Source organism: Sabethes cyaneus, chromosome 2 (genome assembly GCF_943734655.1).
Source record: "Sabethes cyaneus chromosome 2, idSabCyanKW18_F2, whole genome shotgun sequence".
NCBI lineage: Eukaryota > Metazoa > Arthropoda > Insecta > Diptera > Culicidae > Sabethes > Sabethes cyaneus.
In genome coordinates this window covers 11,379,003-11,394,633 of record NC_071354.1, presented here as the reverse complement: position 1 = coordinate 11,394,633, position 15,631 = coordinate 11,379,003, and positions in this window count along the sequence as shown.

Below are 15,631 nucleotides of genomic sequence, written 5' to 3'. Positions count from 1 at the left end.
AGTAATCAAAATAGAATTAAATGGGAAAAGAAAAATATTCTTGCTTACTTATAGTTCACTCTTAGCTCTCTTTGGATATTTTTCTCCGACCATATTTGACGGGCTGGTACCGAATGGCCGATAAACAAATGGCCGAATCACGAATGGCCGAAATCCAAACGGCCGAATTCCAACAACAGTTACAAAAGGCCGAATCACGAAAGGCCGAATCACAAATGGCCGAATTTTCCCGGAATGCCCAAATCAACAAAATTTTTATTGCTCATTTTGTTAGACCTTACACATTTTGAATAAATTTTTACATCTATTTCTCTCCGCGAATTTGAAACATTCCCTCGAAAAACCTTTAAAATTTTTCCCTGTATTGCCTTTTGTTCCACTCGCATCTCTATGATGATCAGCGTCAATGATAGGCGAAGGAAAAAAGTTTTTTGTAAAATTGTGTGTCTTAGTTTCAGAAAAACAAGACATACTCTGCGTCTTATTTTTTATTTTGGTAGATATAGTATAGATGATTGATACTTGTTTCTTCCCCTAAGCGCGAATGATTTAGGTTTATTATAGGGTGCGAGGTCTATTGATCGTGTTAGTAGCAAATATGCATTTTCCTAGGTTTACTGACTAGTAGGAATTATCTCTTAGTTAAGTCCAAACGAGCGGCAGCGAGTAAGGACAGCGTATACCCAACATTTGTGCAGGCTGAAGGCCGTGATTATTTTCAGGCCGAATATGACATTCGGCCATTCGTGTTTCAGTCTTTTGTGATTCGGCCATTCATGATTTGGCCGTTTGTGATTCGTCCATTAGATATATTATGCCATTTGTTATTTCGGCCATTCGTGATTCGGCCATTCGTAGGTAATCCTATTTGATCTTTCTTTAATCATTTTTCATTGATCGTTTGTCGTAGACTATTTCTCTTCGATTGCTTTTCTTAAAGCCTGCCTAGTTAGCTCCGTGGTACGATGCTGGCCCAACAAGCTCGTCATCGTATGTTCGAATCTCGACTCGACTGGAGTTAATAGGATCTTTGCACTAGCCCCGTAATTTTCCTATACTCTAATAACCGGCTGCGTAGTCTGTCGATAAAGAAGGGTCAAGTTCTGAAGGATGTTTTACCCATGGCTTTGATTCTTTACTTTTTTTAAGTGATATTTCTTCCATCGTTTCTCTTGGACCATTCCATTTCAAGGGCCAATCCCGGTGTAGTGGTTAGTGGTTAGCATTCCCAACCAGTGTTGAAAAATTCATATCAGCCAAAAACTCAATGAGATTTCAAACATATGAAATTTCAACCTTGATCACAAGCGTCAAACTCACATATGAATTTATCTCGCCATTATAGGCGATGTCTCTGTTGCTATGCGATGTGAACCAAACTCAGATGTGAGCATTTTGCTTAATTCTTCCACAGCTGGCATTTCATACAACGAACCAGAGAGCGAAAGAGAATCTGCCGTCAGAGAAAACATCACCAGCGAAAAATGTCGCACATATTTATGAATTAAGATGGAAACATATTGGCGGAATTTACATTTTTCCTTCGCGACAATCGACATTTTTTAACTAGAAAGTAAAAAGCCTAATAACAATTAGATAAACATGTGTTTTAAATGTGTTTTTAGTTAAACTTTGTGGTTTATTTAGAGACTAGCTGACCCGACAAACTTCGTATTGCCACAAATTAAACTGTGTTGTACATAAATCGTGAATCTAGGATGACCTTTGTCAAAATCTCGAGTTTTGCAAGTTTCTGGGGAGTTCATGGGTGTTTTAATATACAAATTTCCCTCACAGTAAAGTAGAAAACAACTTCCGCCATTGCTTAGCTTGATAAAATAAAGCAGATAGCATTTAAATATTTGCCATCATTACAAACCATTTCGCCGAATACCATTTTGCGGAACACCAATTCTCGATTGACCATAACGCGGAATATAGAGTTTCGCAGAATACCATTTCGCGAAAAACCTTACGCGGGATGTACCATTTCCGGGAAAATCTTTTCATAGAAAGTACCATTTCGCAGGGGTGACCCAACTGAAGGAAAGTAATAGAGGTCAGTAGATCTAGGAAAATAAATAAACCTAGATTGAGGTGATCTCTGCAGGAGGATGCCCCCCGCAGTGACCGGTGCTTCCGACGGCAGGTTGCCGGCAACACTCGCGGCCTGTGGCCGTCTAGCGCTGAATTATCTAATGTTACTATTGATAGTTTTTGGTGGTCTTGTTATTGATTAATGTTTTATGAAAGAGTTTAAAATTTCTCGAGTTCGATTAGTTTTTGAGTTACGCAAAAATTTCTGTTCTATTTGTATGATAGTCCCCCTACCAGAGGGGTGAGGGGTCTCAAACCATTATTAAAAATTCCTGTCTCCAAAACTCCCCACATGCCAAATTCGGTTCCATTTGCTTGGTTACTTTTCGACTTATGAGGAAACTTGCATTTCATTTGTATGGGAGCCCTTCCGCCTAAAAAGGGAGAGGGGTCCTAATTCATCATAGAAAAAATTCATGCCTCCAAAAACACTCACATGCCAAATATGGTTCCATTTGATTAATTAGTTCTCGAGTTATGAATTTTAATTTCATTTGTACAGCCCCCCTCCTGAAGCGGGGAGGGATCTCAATTCACAATGGAAAAAATTCTTGTCTCCAGAAAGACCCACATGTAAAATTTTGTTCCATTTGCTTGATTAATTCTCGAGTTATGCAGAAATTTGTGTTTCATTTGTGTGGAATTCCCCCCTCTTAGTGGAAGGAGGGGTCTCTAACCATCATAAGGACCTTCCCTGGCCCCAAAAACTCCTATATACAAATTTTCACAGACAGACAGAAATCCATTTTTATAGGTATAGATTTATATGAGAGCCACCCTCTTAGTGGGGGGAGGAATCTCCGCCTTTCCTGGCACCAAAAACCCCTACGTGTAAATTTTCACGCCGATCGGTTCAGTAGTTTTCGATTCTAAAAGGAACATAGGGACAGACAGACAGAAATCCTTTTTTATAGATATAGATTCATTTTTTCACGCTTACTCACAGCTATGTATCGCACGAGAAAATGCCTATACTGTACATAGCTCTATACTGTACTGTATATGTACATAGCTCTGGGTAGCAGTTGAAGCAAAGCAGAATGTGATCAAGCGGGAAGAAATATGTGTAAGTTTTGTGCTTCTTGCTATGAAAACAGAAAAACTCGCGCGTGAGTTTTTCTACATAGGATCAAGTTGACATGATTACCAGTTGATTTTGATGTTTGATGAGTTTTGAGGTTTTGAGTTTTCACCATCAGTGATCCCATATATATTTTGTATTTCGTTTCTTCGATCATATTTCTTTGGATTTCATTTTTTGGCTGTTTTATTGCAGTCGTTTTACCATTGCCATATTTATTCGACCATATTTTTTGGTAATTTCTCATTGACTCCTTATATTTTTCTTTGTTACTTTTTTTAACCATTATTTAGCATATTTCTCGCACGATTTAGATATTTTTAAAAAATTCTGCTTTGCATATTTTTTTCTGACCATTTGTTTCACTTTTTTTATTTCTCCGTTTAATACTTTTCCTTTTTTTTGAGGGCTTTTTCGGCCAGTTTTCTTTAATTTTTTTTTCGTTTTCCATTAACCATGTTCTTTGGCCACTTCTCATTGACTGATTTTCTTTGTTCTTTTTACTTTAACCATTATTTTCTTTTTTTTTTCTTGGACCATTTTTAACCATTTAGGCCATTGCAAATTATTTTTAAAGTTGTTGTTTTTATTTCTTCTGCAAAGTCGCTTGTTTTTACAATATTTACAACTTTGTCGAAGAAACTATGTCTATATTTCCAAAGACAAAAAAGGTTTTTTTTTATTTTCATTGCAGTAAGCGATGACTAACTTTTAACAGTTTCAGATTAAGGGGGATATTCATACGAACAAAAGTGCTAAAGACCATAAATGATAAAATGAAAACAAGAGACACTAGGAAAAAAGTTCCACTTTTCGTACTTTGCTTTGGCATAATGCTTTGGAAAGGGAATTACGACCCCTCTCCCTTTTACAAGAAGGGGGGGCGGTGTTTCCATACAAATGTAATACAAATTTCCTCATAACTGGAGAACTAATCAAGCAAATGGAACCAAAATTGGCATGCGGGGATTTTAGAAGGCAGAAATTTTTACTATGGTGAGTTATGACCCCTTTCCAGCTTAGGAGGGGAGGGCTCCCATACAAATCTATACCTATAAAAAAGATTTCTGTCTGTGTGTCTTTATGTTTCTTTTAGAATCGAAAACTACTGAACCGATCGGCGTGAAAATTTGCATGTAAGGGTTTTTGGGGTTACGGAAGGTTCTCTCGATGGCAAAAGTCCCCTACTCCCACTAAGAGGGGGGGGGGCTCCCATACAAATCTATGCCTAAAAAATGTATTCCTGTCTACTTTAAGTTCCTTATAGAATCGAAAACTATTGAACCGATCAGCGTGAAAATTTGCATAGTGGGATTTTTCGGGCCAGGGAAGGTTCTTATGATGGCTAGAGACCCCTCCCCCCACTAAAAGGGGGGCTCCCATACAAATAAAACACAAATTTCCTTATAACTCGAGAACTAATCAAGCAAATAGAACCAAATTTAGCATGTGGGTGTTTTTGTAGGCAATTTTTTTTCTATGATGTATTGAGACCCCTCCTCTCTTTAGGAGGGGAATAATGACCCCTGTCCCTTTAAAGAGGGGGGACTTCCATACACATGAAATACAAATTTCCTCATAACTCGAGAACTAATCAAGCAAATGGAACCAAATTTGGTCAGGGGGGGTTTTGGAGTCTTTAATTTATTTTATGATGGTTAGAATCCTCTCGCCACCGTGGTATGGGGATAAGGACTCACATACAAATAAAGCAGAAATTTTTGCGACACTCAAAAACTAATGGAACTCGAGAAATTCGAGACTCTTCCTTAGAACATCAGTCAATAACAAGACCATAATAACTATCTATAGTAACACTAGATCATTCATGGCGAGACGACCGCGAGTGTTGCCGGCCACTGAGAGGGGTCGTCCATAAACAAATGTCCGCTGCTGAAAATACGTAAGAGTTTGAAATTAGATTTAATCAGAAACGTTTTGTGAAATTGATTTATCTTTAATGTTTTGAAACTATAAAATCTAAAACAAACTTACTCAAAAAATTATTACTGAATTGTTGTTACGGTATCACCGCTTTAAAAGATGCATCATTTTTTTTATTCAGAAAGTTGCCGAGGACTTCATTGAGCTAGAATATCCCACTCTTACTAGAGTAAAATTCTCTTCTTTTGCAATCTGTCAGGAAATGTCCCACACAAGAAGGAAATATCAATTCAGTGACTAATGATCGAGCACTCTGAATGCGATATTGACAACTCATCCTCATCACATCATCGCATCTCTCAACAACGATAAGGCTATTAGTTTTACATTCAACCTCAGCAAAACACCGTCGTGCAAAGCTGTGTCTTACCTGATGCCCTTTGATGCGTCAACACCATTCACCCTGGCGTCTGGGGCACCCGCTGAGACTAGGACTAATGGCCCCAAATGGAGACAGTTTTGTCCCTTGAAGCGCCCCCCGTTATTCCTTCGGAACGTGTGAGAGCGAGTGAGTGTTTGCTTAGTGACGTTCCTCTCGACAGGAGCTTGACAGAGTGAGAGAGGGGGGGTAAATCCCCCCCTGTGGTCAGTAGATAAACCCGGGGGGAAGGACAACAAAAAGTTCCTTGTTATGCAGCACAACGAAACAGCGCACTAGAAGGAGAGTAACTACAAAACAAACACATTGTAGATTACGAGGACAGTAATTTATTTCCTGAGGTTGCTGATTGGATACCGTTTTTACCTCGGACACCGTGGTCGCAGTCAGGGGTGGTTTCACTTGCAATCCCCTTCCGGGTGAGAGACGCTGGCAGAGTTCCGTCTCGGTTGAGAAATAATGAGGATGTCAGCCAGCTCTTGAGATATATATTCACTTGTGGCAATTACTTCTTCCGCCGTTTGACGGCAAAGGTTTCCTCTCACTGGTGGTTGGTCATTCAAGGAACCGCAGAGGTTCGAAATAAAAACCGGCCACCGTCGGTGATTTCAATTGTTTCCTCTGAGTTGACCACGACACCCAACAAACTAACTGGTGAGTTTCTGCGTGCGAGTGAATGTTTCCACGCGACGGATTCTGATGGCGGCCGGCGCCTTCAGTAAATCAGAACAGGCGAGCATAATGTTTATTCAATGAATAGGAAAATGGCAGTCGTGTGCCATGCGCTCGTGATTCTCTACCAACATGTTAACTGCTCTTGGTATCGTTGTTTGCCTTGTTTCGGGGGCAAAACCAACCAAGCCAACAACGAGATTGCATGCAAATGCAACAAATTTTGCCAAATCACGCAAGATTACAAGGTACAGTTGGACCGGATTCGCTGAGCATGGATGTTGGCACTGCAACTGTTGAAATGAAGAGAAAAAAGAAAACCAACTTCCCAACCAACTCAACCAGCCACCAGCCGCCAGCAGCACCGGTACTGGTGGTTGTGCAAAAAGCGAAACGGAAATACACGAGAAGCACCTGATGATATCCGCAATGGCTTTTTGATGATATTTCCCACTCGGATGTTCGCTGAGTTTCGTGATTCGGTTGTTGATTTTCACTCCATTATTGTTACTTGTAATGACGATAATTTTATTAAGCGAAAATGCTTCTCTCGTGCTATGTTTGAGGATTCAAGACGGGTGTCCAACCTTGCATGTCGTTGAAATTTAGATATATTTGGATATGCTTGATTCGAGCCGCTTGAAAAAAACAGGAAATTTACTCATTTTTCTACTCGCTTGCTGACGAGCATTTTTCTGCTAGACATTTGATTTTCCCCTTAACCAAACCAGAGCGTTCAAGCACTTCGAAAAACCTCCCTAAAGTCGTAAATTTAAAGTTCCCGCGTCCGTAAAATTACCAACCAAACCAGCCACCAAACTGCCGTGTCATCGGAGGTCAATTACAAAGCGTCAGATTCAACACCCGTGAAATTGATGTTTCCGACGCCGTGCGTTACCTTGCCGTCGCGTCGTCCAAACAACAGCCGAAAAAAAACACCAAAGAAGCAAATTTTTCGAACGTCCAAACCGGACAGGAAAAATCCAAAATCAAAGACAAAACCGACCGGCTCGCCCGCCCCCTAAGGGCGGGCTGGGGGGGAGTTGTTGGAATGTGAATCGCTTGTGGGGTTATTAAGACTTTCCACTCCGGCCGGCCGGTTAACTGTGCGACATTGGCGTCGTCGTCGTCGTCGTCGGGACTGACGGCTTCCAATCGCGCCCCGTAGTCCGGCCTGTCAACGCAACGGTCTGCTGACTGCCGCCGATTTTTTTCCCGTTTAAACTTCTATGCAAACACCGAACAGAATGCTGGCTCGGAAATCGTGGAAAAAATTGGATGCTGTCGGGCCCAACCATATGGAGTGTCAAAGCATGGCAAAAGGCTCAACTTGTCTTGCTTCTGCTGATGCTGCTCCGAGGCCGAGTCGATTTCCTGTTGGCTGCCGAACGACGTTGACACAAGAGGGCGTTCGGGGCTGTTGTTATTAATGACCCGTCTATGTAAATAATTCGCCATACTCCGGCCGGAAGCGGTGACAGTAAGGATTTTCCTATTCATCTTTCCGCTTTTTTTTTGCTTTGCTCAACCAGTCAAACCAGTCGTCGTCGTCGTCGTCGTTTCGTTTGAGCTTCTTCTGTCCACCGATCGACGCACGGTGCACCACTCGAACGTCGGTTATCAGCACCGACCGTCGAAGCAGCAGCAGTGCCATAGGTTTACAAGTTTGAAGCAGGGGAAAGACGTGAATGGAATTGAAGGAAAAAATGTTAACTTAAATTTCGGGAGAGAAAATGCGCTTGAAAAGCTTTGATTTCGAGACAAATTAGGAAAAATATTTCAAGTGGGTCGTTTTTTCTGTCGTTGCTGGATTGAAAGGGGGTTAATTCCGGAGCATGACGGTTGAATCGTCTGTCGTTACAGTACATTTTAAAGAGATTTACTCAGTGTGAATTTAGTGGAATGATGCTCAACAGTTTTTTTTTAGTTTTCTTAATTAATGGTAATTTTTTCGTGAAGAAGTGTGGTAAACATCCTTCTTTACTATCCTCTTCTGAGTTGTTATTGATAGCAAACGCAGGAAGGTTTTCAGGCGTGAATTAGCTCTGGTTGGATATCAAAGCAGACGGGCTACGTTATAAAGAAGAAAGTGTACCAATCGATGCAGTTATCCTGGGGAATTATTTCAGGCGAGAAAAAGATTCAAGCTAGACTGAATTAGTTCAAAGAAAACCAGTTTCGTAATTTATCTTCGTCTTGTTGTGTTAAATATGGTGGATATATTTTTTTATGTTGTATTTTGATTGATACTGCTTTACCTATTCAACTGGCTAGATTGGTTTCATTTGTATAAAGCATTTAAATATATTGTGGCCAGGTACCACAAGGCACGATTTTAGAATAATTTATTTTTGTTACGATCGATAATTTTAACCTTTTAGCAATTATAAAATAAGCTTATAATATGTTAACCAGCCTATTTTGGACCCCATCTCACAGTAGTCCAAAAGTACGAAAAGTGGAACTTTTTTCCTACTGTCTCTTGTTTTCATTTTATTATTTATGGTCTTCAGTACTTTTGTTCGTATGAATATCCCCCTTAATCTAAAACTGTTAAAAGTTAGTCATCGCTTACTGCAATGAAAATAAAAAAAACCTTTTTTGTGTTTAGAAATATAGACACAGTTTCTTCGACAAAATTGTAAATATTGGAAAAACAAGCAACTTTGCAGAAGAAATAAAATTAGTATCTTTATCGAGTGCTGAAATAAGGCATCCGTCTGTCGGGATGTTCCTTATAGAATCAAAAACTACTGAACCAATCGGCTTGAAAATTTGTACGTAGAGGTTTTTGGGACCAGGAAAGGTTATAGTGATGGTTAGAGACCCCCTCCCCCACTGAGAGGAGGAGCTCCCATACAAATGAAACACAAATTTCTGCGTAACTCGAGAACTAATCAAGCAAATAGAACAAAATTAGGCATGTGGGTGTTTTTGGGGACAAAAATTTATTCTATGGTAAATTGGGACTCCTCTCCTCTTTAGAAGGGGAATCTCCCCTTTAAGACGGGGAGCTTCCATACAAATGAAACGCAAATTTCCTCATAACTCGAGAACTAATCAAGCAAATGGAACCAAATTTGGCATGTAAAGGTTTCCGAGGGCAAGAATATTTTCTATGGTGAATTAGGACTCCTCCCCACTTTAAGAGGGGGGGCTCCAGTACCAATGAAATATAAATTTCCTCATAACTCGAGAACTAATCAAGCAAATGGAACAAAGTTTGGCATGTGAAAGTTTTCGAGGGCAAGAATATTTTCTATGGTGAATTGGAACCCTTCCCCACTTCAAGAGGGGGGGCTCCTATACAAACGAAGTACAAATTTCCTCATAACTCGAGAACTAATTGAGCAAATGGAACCAAATTTGGCACGTGGATGTTTTTGAAGACAAAATTTTTTTCTGTGATGAATTGGGACCCCTCCCCACTTTAGGAGGGGGGGCTCCTATACAAATGAAGTACAAATTTCCTGATAACTCGAGAACTAATCAAGCAAATAGAACAAAATATGGCATGTGAAAGTTTTCGAGGGCAAGAATATTTTCTATGGTGAATTAGGACCCTTCCCTACTTTAAGAAGGGGGGCTCCTATACAAATGAAATATAAATTTTCCTCATAACTCTAGAACTAATCAAGCAAATGGAACAAAATTTGGCATGTGGGAGTTTTTGGAAGCAACAGTTTTTTCCATGATGAATTAGGACCCCTCACCTTTTTAGGAGGGGGGGCTCCCATACAAACGAAATACAAATTTCCTCATAACTCGATGCCAATCGAACTAGTCAAGCAAATGGAACCAAATTTGGCATGTAGAGGGTTTTGGAGACAAGAAATTTTTCTATGATGAATTAGGACCCCTCCCCAGTTTAGGAGGGGGGCTCCTATACAAATAAAATATAAATTTCCTCATAAGTCGAGAGCCAATCAAGCAAATGGAACCAAATTCGACATGTAAGTGGTTTTGGAGGTTAGATTTTTTTCTATGGTGAATTGAGACCCTCTCCTCTTTAGGAAGCAAATTATGACCCATCTTCCCTTTAAGAAGATGGGCTTCCATACAAATGAAATGCAAATTTCCTCTTATCTCGAGAACTAATCAAGCAAATGGAACCAAATTTGGCATGTGGGAGATTTTGAAGTCTTGAATTTATTTTATGATAGTTAGAGACCTCTCACCCCTGTGGTAGGGGGATATGGACTCTCATACAAATAAAACAGAAATTTTTGCGACACTCAAAAACTAAACGAACTCGAGAAATTCGAGACTCTTCCATTAAACATTAGTCAATAACAAGACCACAAGAACTATCTATAGTAAGGCTAGAACATTCAGGACGAGACAGCCGCGAGTGTTGCCGGTGACCCGCCGTCGGAAGCGCCGCTAGGTTTATTTGTTTTCCTAGGTCTACCTGGGTTTCCTGGAACGAGCGACAGCGAGTAAGGAGAGGATCGCGAAATGGTACTTTGCACAGAAAAGTTTTTCGTGAAATGGTACATTCCGCTCAAGGTTTTTCGCAAAATGATATTCGGCGAAATGTTGTACAATCAAGGCGAATATTACTATCCGCTTTCTGGCTATGCAATGAGGAGACAGGGGAGTTGTTTTCTACTTTACTGTGAGGAAAAATTGCAAATTTGTTTATTAAACTATCCATTCCTGGTAACTAATAAGCATTAACATAAGCAGCAAATCAGCGTATCTGGCATTTTATACTACACGTCGTTGTATATTAACTTTTTGACTGCATAGGTGTTGTAAATTGGCATCCAAAATTGTATTCAAATTCTTCGTGTCGGTAATTAGCTGTAAATTAGCATTGTCAGCACTATAAGAAGGTTATCAGTAAAGTAGCTGTATATTTTACCAAAATAGCATTTAAGGCGACCTAAATGCTTATTGGCCTACATTTGAATAGCATTGATGATGCTTATTGGTTACCTGGGATGCTTTGATAGTTACGTAACTGCCAACATGAATCATCTACGGTTGAACTCCTCAGAAACTTGCAAAACTCGAAATTGTGACAAAGATCATCCAAGATTCATGGTTTATGTACAACACAGGTTAATTTGTGGCAATACGAAGTTTGTCGGGTCAGCTAGTATTCTTTAAAAATTGCTTTTCCATATTTAGCGTATGCTGGTTGCATTTTACAAGAGTATATGCTTCTAGGCGATTATTGAAAGACTCAAAATATATGTTTTTGCAGAAGGTTGCAAATCTCTAGGACCTTTTCTTATAAAGTTATCGCTTATTTAAGCTTTATTTTTCCTTGACTTCACGAGCCAAAAGCGATAACTTTGTGAGGAAAGGTCCTAGAGATTTGTAATCTTCTGCAAAAACGTGTATTTTGAGTCCTTCAATAATCGCCTAGAACCATATATCCCTGTAAAATGCAACCAATATAAGCTAAGTATGAAAAACTAATTTTTAAAGAATTTCCAAGGAAAATGCTCTATAGCTCTGCATTCGATAGGAATAGAAATTTAATTTCTTTAGTTCATTTGTATGGGAGCCCCCCCTCTTGTAAGGGGGAGGGGTCATAATTCACCATGGAAAAAATTGCTGCCCCCTAAAAGCCCCACATGCCAAATTTGGTACTATTTGCTTGATTAGTTCTCGAGTTATGAGAAAATTTGTATTTCATTTGTATGCCCCCCCCCCCCTCTTAAAGGGGAACCAAATTTGGTTCCAATTGTTTGATTAGTTGTCTAGTTATGCAGAAATTTGGTTTTCCTTTGTATGGTAATTTTCTTGCTGGTCGGTTTAGTAGTTTTCGATTCTAAAAGGAACATACCGACAGACAGACGGACAGACATACGGAAATCCATTTTTACAGATGTAGACTTTTTTGAAACGGTGGTTCTACAATTGATGAAGGGACGGTAGGGGAAAGCAATAAAAGTTTTTTTTAAAATGGTGGGGAACGAGCGGAAAGGTGAAGGGGGGTTTATTGGTAGCTACGCTTAACAAGTAGTCGTTGTGACTCCTACTTTTTATCCAATGCTGGAACGTGCATGGGTCATTACTTTCTTCTACCGTCGCTTCGTCAATTATAAAAGAGCTACCGTTCCAAAATATTAATTATGTATGCCTGACCTCATTTCTAGGTCAAGGCAAAAAACACGTGGTAGGTCCGTTTTCATCAGCATAGATACCATGATGATACGAGTCAAAACATACTTATAGCCAGCTATAAAAGCTGAATAAAACTGTTAACAAAACAAATTTGCGGTAGCTGCTTATATTACGACGATAAATTTAGTTACCTGCATCACAACTATTATAAACTTACCCATATGCACGATAAAATTTAATGTGCATATATATGCTGCACAACTACGGAAACTGCCAAAAATTTATTATTTATTCTATCGGATATTTTATTATGGTCGCTATGAATCAAATCGATATGCCAAGTTAACAAAGCTGGCTGACTGTTTTAGCCTTTTATTGGAACCTATGTAGAACAAAGCAAACAGCATAATTAAATTTATTGCTGCTTCCAGCAGTGCGTGACTGCTTGAGCTTATAATATGATTCTTAAAGAGATTCAGTAAGGTTTTCATAAAACCTTTCCATCGAACAATTTGGTTTGCACATCTAGATTGCGACTGCATAGCAAAACCTTGGGTGTAACCGCCTTTAGACATTACCCTGCTTTATCGACAGGCTTCGCAGTCGGTTATTAAAGTATACGGGACTAGTGCAACGGTTCTACTGACTCTAGGAACACGGTTCAGCTGAGATTCGAACATATAACGACTGACCTGTTCGACCAGCATCGTGCCTCGAAACTAACTGGACGGAAATTGAAGTTGAAATAAGATCTAAAAGTGAACTTGAACAGAAGTTGAAACCTGACATCAAATTGAATTTATAATTGAAGTTAACACGGAACTTTAAATGGGATATAAAATCGTTCAAGTACTTAAAATTATACTCTTATTTTGTTTTCGATTATAGTCACCTTAATTTGAGCGAGGATATTTCTACAGTCCAGTTCGCCCGTAATACACTCAAGTCGATTTTTACGGGTTTTTTTTTCCGTGATCAATAGCTTCTTCGCTCGTCGCAGCCGGGTGCGAGAAAAAACACTGCGATAACGCAACTACCTTCGTTGGAACAGCTCACGAACTCAAGGCTGCTCGCATTGTCTTTTGTGAACAATTTCGGACGTCTAAATGAAGTAAGTGCTGTCTGGAGTACGTCATTCAGCTTCGATTTTCACGGCATGCTACCCGCATTTCGGAGGTTTATGGAAATGGGGTATCAAATTCTTGAAAACATATTTTCCGTCGCATAATGCAAGCTACTGGGTATTCACTATGTTTCATCCGCATTTGACAGTAGAAACATTGTCCTTCATTCTAGAATAAACCTTACGCAACGAAAATATTATTTAGCTGTCCCGTTTACAGGAAATTAAGAGCTTGGTTCATGGACAAGGAATTACTTACAACAGCGATCCAAGTAATAGCAAACTTGAACTAATTCTTTTACTAAATTAAGATAAACTTTAATAGAAATTGGACTTCGTAGAAGTCCAACAATGCAAATACCAAAACGGCAGGGTGCTGAAAAAAGTCTGACCACACTAGTGAACACGAATTATCATTTTCTATTGATATTCTACAGCATTTTTTTAAGGCAATTACTTTGTGTACAATATTGAATGATTTTCCAAAGATAAAATTCTCCAAAGCCACTAGGTTGTAGAATGAAACAACTAACCCAACAACCTAAGAGGGGGAAGAAATAAAAAATAAAATACCAGAGCTTAGGAAAAATTCCTCCACTCCACCCGATTCGGGGGGTTTTCCTCTGAACTTTATTTGATTATTCTTTTGTGAGTATTTTATCATCGGTTTTATCTGCCGACTGCTGCATAATCACGCTCGAATGCACACCTCCACCGCACACCGCGCACCGCGGCGCTGCTCGTAACCTCGTAAGGTTGGTTTCGTATCCCTTTTGAAAGAGAGATAGGCATCAAAGGAAGATGAACGGAAAAAAGCAGTACCCAGCAGATAGGGAGAAGAAAGCCAACTGAGGAGGAAAAAAAACACACGAAAAGTATTCAATGAAGCAGCTTCTCTCGCTCACGGTCTCATGGCGATGATTTGAATAATTTTTATGGATTATGATAATGGTCCTGCTTGGCTGGCAAGGATATTCGAAAACGATGTAAAAGTCAAATTGAAAATGGAGAATAAATTTTCCGGGATGCTCCATCGATTGGGTTAGTTGGTCCACCGGGGTCGGATCGATTGCACATGAACCTCGTCTCGATTGAGCAATTTGCATTGAGAATGGCTGGTTCCGCCCGCCGCGCCCGGTTGCAACCGAAACGAAGTTTCCCCTGCGATTTAGAGGTTATCGTTTCCGTTGGTAACAACGACGCTAGAGCAGCATGATTTTGGGCCATAACTTACTACCTAATAAACGCACTTTTAACATGCAACTAACGTTCGATAATTCTTGAATAAAATGCAAAGGCCATTTATCACCTTCCCCAGCGTTTTAATCAAATCGCCCTCGTTGTTTTATTTAAACCCAACCGAACTAATGTAAATTGCTATCGCAGCTCATTTTCTCCCACTACAGTGCCTGCAAAACAAAATAGCAGTAATTTCCTACTCAAGCTGATTATCCGCACTTGAACCGACTTTCGATCGACTTTCAACGCTGCAGCACGGGCGGCGGCGAAAAACACGCAGAAGGAAATAGAGCAATTGCTGGTTACAGAGCCGGCGGCGGCAGCGGGCGCGGCCGCGGCGACGGCAGGAACCTTTCTGTTTCCCTTAAAAGTGCGGCTGCAATTTTCCAATTTCACCATGAAATGAAGCAATTCGCAATCGAACGGAACGGAGTCGAACAGAACGGAACGGAACCGTGTTGGTTCTTGCAAATACGGTCACAGAGCATGCGGGGCGAACCTGCCAGGAGCGATCGAGTGACTGACACGGGCGAGCAAGTGTTAATTTTCACCAGTAATTTTCACCCCATGCATGTGCAGCCGGTTTGCGTTGTTGACTTCGGCTTGCATGCCCCCGGGGCTGTGCCTTTATTAGTGGGAAAGTGTTCGGTACCGATGATTGTACACTGCGGGCGAAGGCGTCAATTAGATGCACCAGCGAACGCGAAGCGAAGGTGACGCTCACTGTGCAGGTTACCTGAACAGGAGCTACTTAAAATTAGTTTGGTAACTAAATGTGGTCCTTGAACGAAAGTTCTTGTAGCTGCTTTGTTGTATTTCCCTGAAACACAGTGCTTTTTAGATGTCACTGGGGCATGGAATAACATAGAATACAAGTTTGGGGATTGCAAATCAAAACAAAAATTAACCGCTAGAATTTTAGTTGAATAATTAAAATCGGTCATAATGTGGTGAAAGCGTAGTTTCTACAAAAATTATATTGTAGAATTTCATATATGCAACTTAATTCTGGTTA